Raw genomic sequence first — 7,232 nt, forward strand, 5'->3', positions numbered from 1 at the left:
CTTCCCTCGTGGCAATGAAGTGGCTGTAGATGTTTCAGGCCTGACCTCACACACCACTAAATCCAGATGAAAAGAACTGGAGCTTCACCAGCGCTTCTTGTTAAGGAGAGAAGCTTATTTCCTGGGAGCCCCAGCAAACCATGCTTTTCCTATTATTGGCTCACCTGGTTTATATTCCTAACCTACCCATCACTCTGGCTTTCCCTACCCCCTAACTGGTTTCTTCTAAGAGCACTATTTTAATAAATCACTTGCACCTGAATCTTCGACTCATCAACTCCTTGTGGTGAAATCCTTTCTATGAAACAAAGCCATGCAGTGAAACCCCATGGCAGGTTGTCCTTGAATTCCCTGGGCTGTTTCTTCCCACCCTGCCTCCTGTCTCTGCAAAAGCTGGTACTTCATGCTGTGAACAGGACGCTTGCTTACCCATCTTCTCACACACTGTCTCTCCCAGGTTCTGTGCTGCTTCCCCTCGACCCACCCAGCCTTCCCCTTCTGTTGGTTCTTTCAGACCTCTTCCTTGTGTACTCTGAAAACATCATTACCCAATAAACTGCCCATTACCCACAACCTGCTCAGATTCCTGCTGCTTTGCCGCCTCAGTTGGAACTCAGTTCTTTCCCCAAAGCACCATTTCCCCATCTCCTTTTTCTAAGAAGAGTTGCTCATTTTCCCATCTTCTTGCCACACTGGAATCTGAAAATAAAGCTGGCAATCTCGTCATCCAACTGTGCTCTTTCCAAGCCATCATTCCTGTATCTTCAGGGATTCTATATCTCACTATGAGAATCTAAGTTTATTCTAGAGTGACCCTTGCTCCTACATGAAAGGGTACCTAGCGAGTGTCAATTGTATTTAAGCTGGATGGGGCATATAAGGTTGGGTTAGAGTATTATTTGTACCTTTATGCGTCTGAAATATTTAAGAAATGCTTGTCACTTGGGTCATCTGAGCTTTTCTATGTCCCTTCCTCCTCTCTTATCTACTAAATTCTTATCAGAAAATCTAAAACTTTAGGAAGAAAAAGTCAAGAACTCCAAAACCAGTTACTTCTACTCCACTCAACCTAGCATTTCCATAGATTCCTGCACTTATCACCCAGAACTTTCTGTTCCACCCCTGAACTTGCAAACTGAGAACATACTACTCCGATGGAATTCTTTATAATCTGACTACTCCTCTCCTTTCTCTCCTCCCACCACACTAACAAGATTTCTAAGCTCTGACTCCATCAATTTCACCCTTTTCACTCATTATCTATAGTAAATATGTATTACATTTATATAACATATTTATATATTTATGTATTATAATAGTTATATGATTATATATATTTTTTTTCTGGGTCTTTTACAAAAGTGATTTAACTTTTTGAGTCTTTTTTTAAATTAAGTTTATTTTCCTTGTTGCCAAGTTGATATAACTACAGAGCTACTAGCTTTGCATGAATGTAATTAGATTAGGAATATAACTTGTCAATTTGGAAATAGAAATATTATCAAAGTCAGTCATAGTAACATTAATTTTGTGTAACTGACAGGACATTGTAGTGATTGCAGTTAAGGAATATAGAGTATGGGACAGAAAGAAAAGTTAAAAGGTTTTCACCTTCAGAAGGTGTTCTTGGTGATGCCTCTAATCTAGGTTAAATTAGATAGAAAGGATCTCATTTCTCAAAGGTGGTGTCTAGGACGGACCTGGATAGCCATGGAGAAAACATCCCACCTGAAACAGAAGTATTAAAGCAAGGAAGCTGCACGTGTACATTTGCCTATCTCCGGTTTGTATCTTATCACTTGGGAATTAGTGGTTTGAACTCTAAATGGTAAGCAGCAATGGGCAATGACAGACTCTAAGATTCCAAGATCAAGGACTAAGTAAAAACAAGCCCCCATTCATTACTCAATTTTAAAATGAGCCTCTGAGGGGACATTTAACAGTTTTTACAGAGAGAAAAAAATCTGAATCTGCAGTTATTATAAGAAGATGCACCTGCTAACTGCATTCTAGTCTCTAACAGAAAAAGATGCAATACAGTCCATTATCTCTGAGACCTGCTGGAAATGAATATCCAGAGAAAAGCGAGCTTCTAAGGGTGAAGCCTATGCTGAAGAAAGAGAAATATGCATTTTACTGAAGATGGTGTAGTAAAAGGGGCCTGCAAATATATACTGGGAACTTTAGCTGGGGCTAAATTAGAAGGATTTTGAACACATAAACACTACAACTGAATATCAAGGAAAGGTGTGTACATGTTATAAAGATAGTATTGTGTTAGAAAGGAGAACCTAAAGTTATAGTAAGCCAGAATAGCAGGATTTTTCTGGTGGCATATGTTTATAGCCCTAGTTAAATGGAATGCACTTGGATCCACATTTTCTTTTCTAGGAGAGTCAGGTCAGAGTCCTAGAGAGGGAATACCTAATAGCTAGTCTCATCTGACAGAAGAATAAGGAGGAAGGAATTTGTCTTGAGTAGGCAATTGGTCTTCCCAGAAATTAAGTCAGGAAGCAACTGGCTTTTGGATAGCCCCTGGATCTCTGCTATGTAGATACTTGGAAAAGGGGTGTTATTCCTACCAGGCAGGGGAAAAGTTTGCATGCCTGCAGTCAGAAGTCAGTTAGACAGACATTCAAAGCCTCAAAGAGAATGCTGGTTATATAACTCAGAACAAAGTCTCCACTCCTAGGCAAGTCTCTGGGAATTTAGAGTTGACATGACAACCTCAGGAGGAAAAACACCGTGTTTAATGCCTTACTACGTGACCTACACCGGTTACTGACCAGAGCAAGGAGGAGCCACCCAGGATCACTGGTTAATGATCAAAATATTCAGCTATGGTCTATTTTAAGCACCTGGAGGAAAACTCAACACAGGAATTGGTTTCTTTCCCAGCTCAGGCCAACTGATAGAACATGCTGGTGGGCCACATGCCAAAAGTAGGCAAAGCCTTCATTCATGGATTTATTTAAGAGCCACCAAACTTTCAGACTACTCAATGTGATTATACAGGAAATCATTTGTCTTTTACATCTATATTCTGAAATAATAATATTTATTAAACACTTTCTACATACCAGGCACTTTACTAAGCACTTTGACAAATTTCATTTAATCTTCACAGCAATCCTAGTCTACCCCCATTTTACAGATTAGGAAACTGGCTCTGAGAAAAATATACAACTGGTTAATGATGAAACAGGTAAATGCACCAAGGATTACTTGACTCTAGAGACTATGATCTTGACCACTACACTTTATTGCATCTTTTGATTAAAATACGCTCATAAATGGGATATGACACCAATTTGCCATTCTGGACAGAAATTATTTCCTCCAAGTTTCTAGGAAATAGGGAAGCTTGAGTTTGTTTTGTCAGGTACCAGTAACACGAAAAAACCTAAATTACCTGTTCATATTTTTTTCTATTGTCCAAAGTCCCAAACAATAGAAACCCAATGAGAATTGAATCTTAACTTTTTGAATCTCGTTTTAGGCATTAAAAATGACATAAACTTAATGATTCTCCCTTGAGACAGTGGAAATATCTAGGAGACATCTAAGTTTCTTGTATTAGAATTCAAAGATCACGATTCTTCTGCTAGATAACCACTACTACAGTCCTTTTGTTTCCACCACAGAATGGAAAGCAGTGCATCTTGGATCAGCTAGTAAGACTCTGTAGGGTAACTAGATGAACAATTACAAGTAAGAATACACCGTCAGAGATTTTTTTAAAGTTCCCAGATAATTTTCAAAACAAACATTGCTCATCCCTCCTTCACTGTCTTATCAGAATGTTAGGCATTTTCCTCATTTTTGCTAAGTTCTTTTATTTGAAATATATCAGCATGTTCCTTCAAAACAATCTTTTACTAAATATTTGCTTGGTGCATATGCACAATACATAGTATATGCACTAAATCAATTTAAAAGATTAGTCACTATTTTTTTCCTAACAGGAAAATAAAATGTCAACTAAAAACCACCCATATTTGATTTATTCATGCCCACTTTTAAGTTCTAGGTATAAACAACTTAGAAAGAAATCCTTACCTTACTTAGAAATTCATACCATCTAGTCAAATGCTAAGTAGTCCGTAAGAATAAACATTGAATTCAGCTATGAGTTTCTCAGAGAGTAAAGTCTAAGGTACGTTTGATTAGTTACCTATGACAGACCAAGGAAATCACATCATCACCAAGACTCCCTCCTTCAAACTAAGCCCCACCCAGATCTGAGTCAGTACAGGTCTGAAATGTCCAGGAATTAGAAGATGCAGTTTCAGATAACATATTGAAAGCATTGAGCTATGGGAGCAGTGGACTCTGGTTTCCATGCTATGGTGTCAGCTTCACCATCAACATGATGCAGGCAACCTCCTGAGGTTGGACTGCCTGTGACCTGTCTAGCTTGCTGCAGAGTTGTAAAGAAAATTGTGTAGCTGGTTGCAGTGGGTGTCAATAGTTCTGTGAGAAAGAACCATAACCCTACACAAAGTTCATCTGCACCTACAATTCCCATTACAGTTCTGGTCGCTAGAACACCCAAGCTGAAACTCAGCTTCAGAAAAATAAAGACCTCACTGAATTCCACATGGAAAGTTAGGCAGTGCCTAACTTTGCTGTCATATCACTTAATCTCTCTCTCCCTCAGTGTCACATGCATGGCATGCATGCACATACAACAGATGCTAGGAGCCATGCTTTACTCACTATTGTATCCCAAACAACTACCACTTACTTACTAGCACGTAATAGCTGGTCAATATCTGTTTGTTGAGTGCATGGGAGCAAAAGTTACAAAGTGAACAAAAAAGTACCTTAGGAGGACAATAAACAGTACCCTTCTGTCTGGAACAAAGGATGCCATCCAAGCCTTGGCACAGCACACAAATCCCCTGATCATATAATCATAGGGCCCTGTCTAGCTTTATAGCCTTTGGGCATTACTCACCATATCAGCATTAACCTGCCACACATGGACACTCAGGGGAGAGGGCAAGGTACATTTGGGGAACTCTCCCTCTCCTCTTCCCCATCTCTTCCTTGACTTCCTTCTTCTCTACTCAGAGTCATCCATAGTGAGCCTTCTGCTGCCCACTGGAAACTGGGTTGAAAGCGCCAGGGCTTTTCCTAGAATTCCCAAAGTCACCCATGCCAACGTTTTCTTTTCTTTTTTTTTTGAGACAGAGTCTCCCTCTGTCGCCCAGGCTGGAGTGCAGTGGCACAATCTCAGCTCACTGCAAGCTCTGACTCCCAGGTTCATGCCATTCTCCTGCCTCAGCCTCCCAAGTAGCTGGGACTACAGGCGCCCACCACCACGCCCGGCTAATTTTTTTGTATTTTTAGTAGAGATGGGATTTCACTGGGGTTCCTGGTGTTAGCCAGGATGGTCTCAATCTCTTAACCTCGTGATCCGCCCTCCTCGGCCTCCCAAAGTGCTGGGATTACAGGCGTGAGCCACCGCGCCCGGCCGCCAACTTTTATCATTAATAAGATCTATTATGAAATGAAATCAAAATCAAACTGGGACTTAAAAGATGCAGGCAATCCCTGCTTTCACCTCTGAATCTCCATGGCCATGTAGTTAATGGTACATCACACCACTGTAATATTAGTTTAGGGAAATAGCAGAGCTCCTAAAGCATACACATGGGGAGAGCAGACTTTCACGGAATTTGAAAATAGAAGAATTACATATTTTTTGAAGATTTTTGAAGTTTTAGGAAGAAATGCCATGTGCATACAAACATGCCTGTTATGCACAGATTGTTCATGCTGAAGGTAAAAACAGAATCATGGTTTTAAATAATATCAATGGCTGAGAAAGGAAAGAACAATTTCTCTGAGATTTATGTCACAGAGAAAGTGGCTATGATATGTATGCCATTACTGAAGACTAGATCAACAGTTTTAGGTTACAAACCTTTCCCTTGCAACATATTCGTCATTTCAGAAAGGGGTACCTGAAAGGAAGTAGGATGAACCATTAGGACCCTATATTAGGGGAACCTGTAGGGCCACTGCTTGCAAGAGCTCAGCTGTTAGGCTTTGGGATCTGTTAGCATTTCAACACCACTTTTGGTTCTCTTCTGCGAAGTGCCTCCACGATGTCTTCAAGTGACTGGGAGAAGAAATGGCATATGGAATATGGTTAACCCTGATTATATCTATGCACATGTACCTACACTAAGGCTCAGGGGAGAATTTAATGTTGGCATTGAACATTATTAAATTGGCAAATGTTCTGAGGAAATAAGAAGTATAAGTGTCATGTAACTTGAGGATGTGAGAGTAGCTACCGGTTGCATCCTCAGATCAAATAGGGCTGAAATTAGTCATCCAACTGGAGTCTTTCAATTGTCAAAATACTGCAGAAGAAAGTGAATTTAAACTCTAAAGCTGAGAGGTGGACAGACATGGCTAAAATGTAGATCTTAAATTGGTCTGACAGGGAGATTAGGAATTACGGTCCTCATATATTAGGCATTTACTGAATCAGTTCAATCAATATTTATTTCCAGCAAAAAAGTCTCTTAATATTTCAGCTATTAAAAAACTTGAGGTGTTAAACTCACATATTCATTTTCCAAGATGCTAAGTGTGGTGCCTGTCATCATTTGTGCATGTCATGCCTTCCTGGCCCATTGTTGCTGTGAAAGGAAATAAAGTAATTTAGGCCTAGGCATTAAAGTGGAATTGGAAGATCAAGAGAGGACTGCACTCAAATACCTGCTAAATGTTAAGCCACAGAAGTTTCCAACAGACTTGGATAACACCTTAAGTCAGAATCCACTGGCCTTCAACATCTCTCAGCTGGCAGTACCCTAATTAACTAACAATTCAGAACAGCTCTGCAATTTAGGACTTCTGTCCAGCCAGTGAATTGCCCCCCAAAACAACTTTTTCAAGAAATCTCCTATTAAAAACCTGAGCTTGCCTTAAAGGACACTATTTAGTGTTGCCCTAATTCAGTGTACCTGAATTGCAATTCTTTTTTTCCCAAATAAACTCTACTTTCTTTGGCATCTGTGTTGATTTTTTTCCTAGTTAATGTAACAACAGAACTGCCACATCAGTGCAGGGGCTTCATGAGGCCTTCTAGATGCTCTCTGTGATCTACTCTTAGTTCTCTGCTTTCCTGGTATTGCTTTGTGTTCAGGTCTAGAATAGCATCAACCACCTTCAGTTTTGCAGTGAGTTACCTTTTAAATTGCTTCAAAGTG

The 7,232-nt window shown here is 39.9% G+C and overlaps 1 protein-coding gene across 1 annotated transcript in view; it reads right to left on the reverse strand.

Moving 5' to 3' along the window:
* Positions 1-4,113, reverse strand: part of HHLA2 (HERV-H LTR-associating 2) — an 88,798-nt gene extending 84,685 nt beyond the window's left edge. The window contains exon 1 of the transcript XR_004027536.1: positions 4,060-4,113. The gene's annotated coding sequence lies outside the window, so the exon portion shown is untranslated. The remainder of the gene's footprint in view (positions 1-4,059) is intronic.
* Positions 4,114-7,232: the final 3,119 nt, after the last annotated feature.

This window comes from Nomascus leucogenys, chromosome 21 (genome assembly GCF_006542625.1).
Source record: "Nomascus leucogenys isolate Asia chromosome 21, Asia_NLE_v1, whole genome shotgun sequence".
Classification (NCBI taxonomy): domain Eukaryota; kingdom Metazoa; phylum Chordata; class Mammalia; order Primates; family Hylobatidae; genus Nomascus; species Nomascus leucogenys.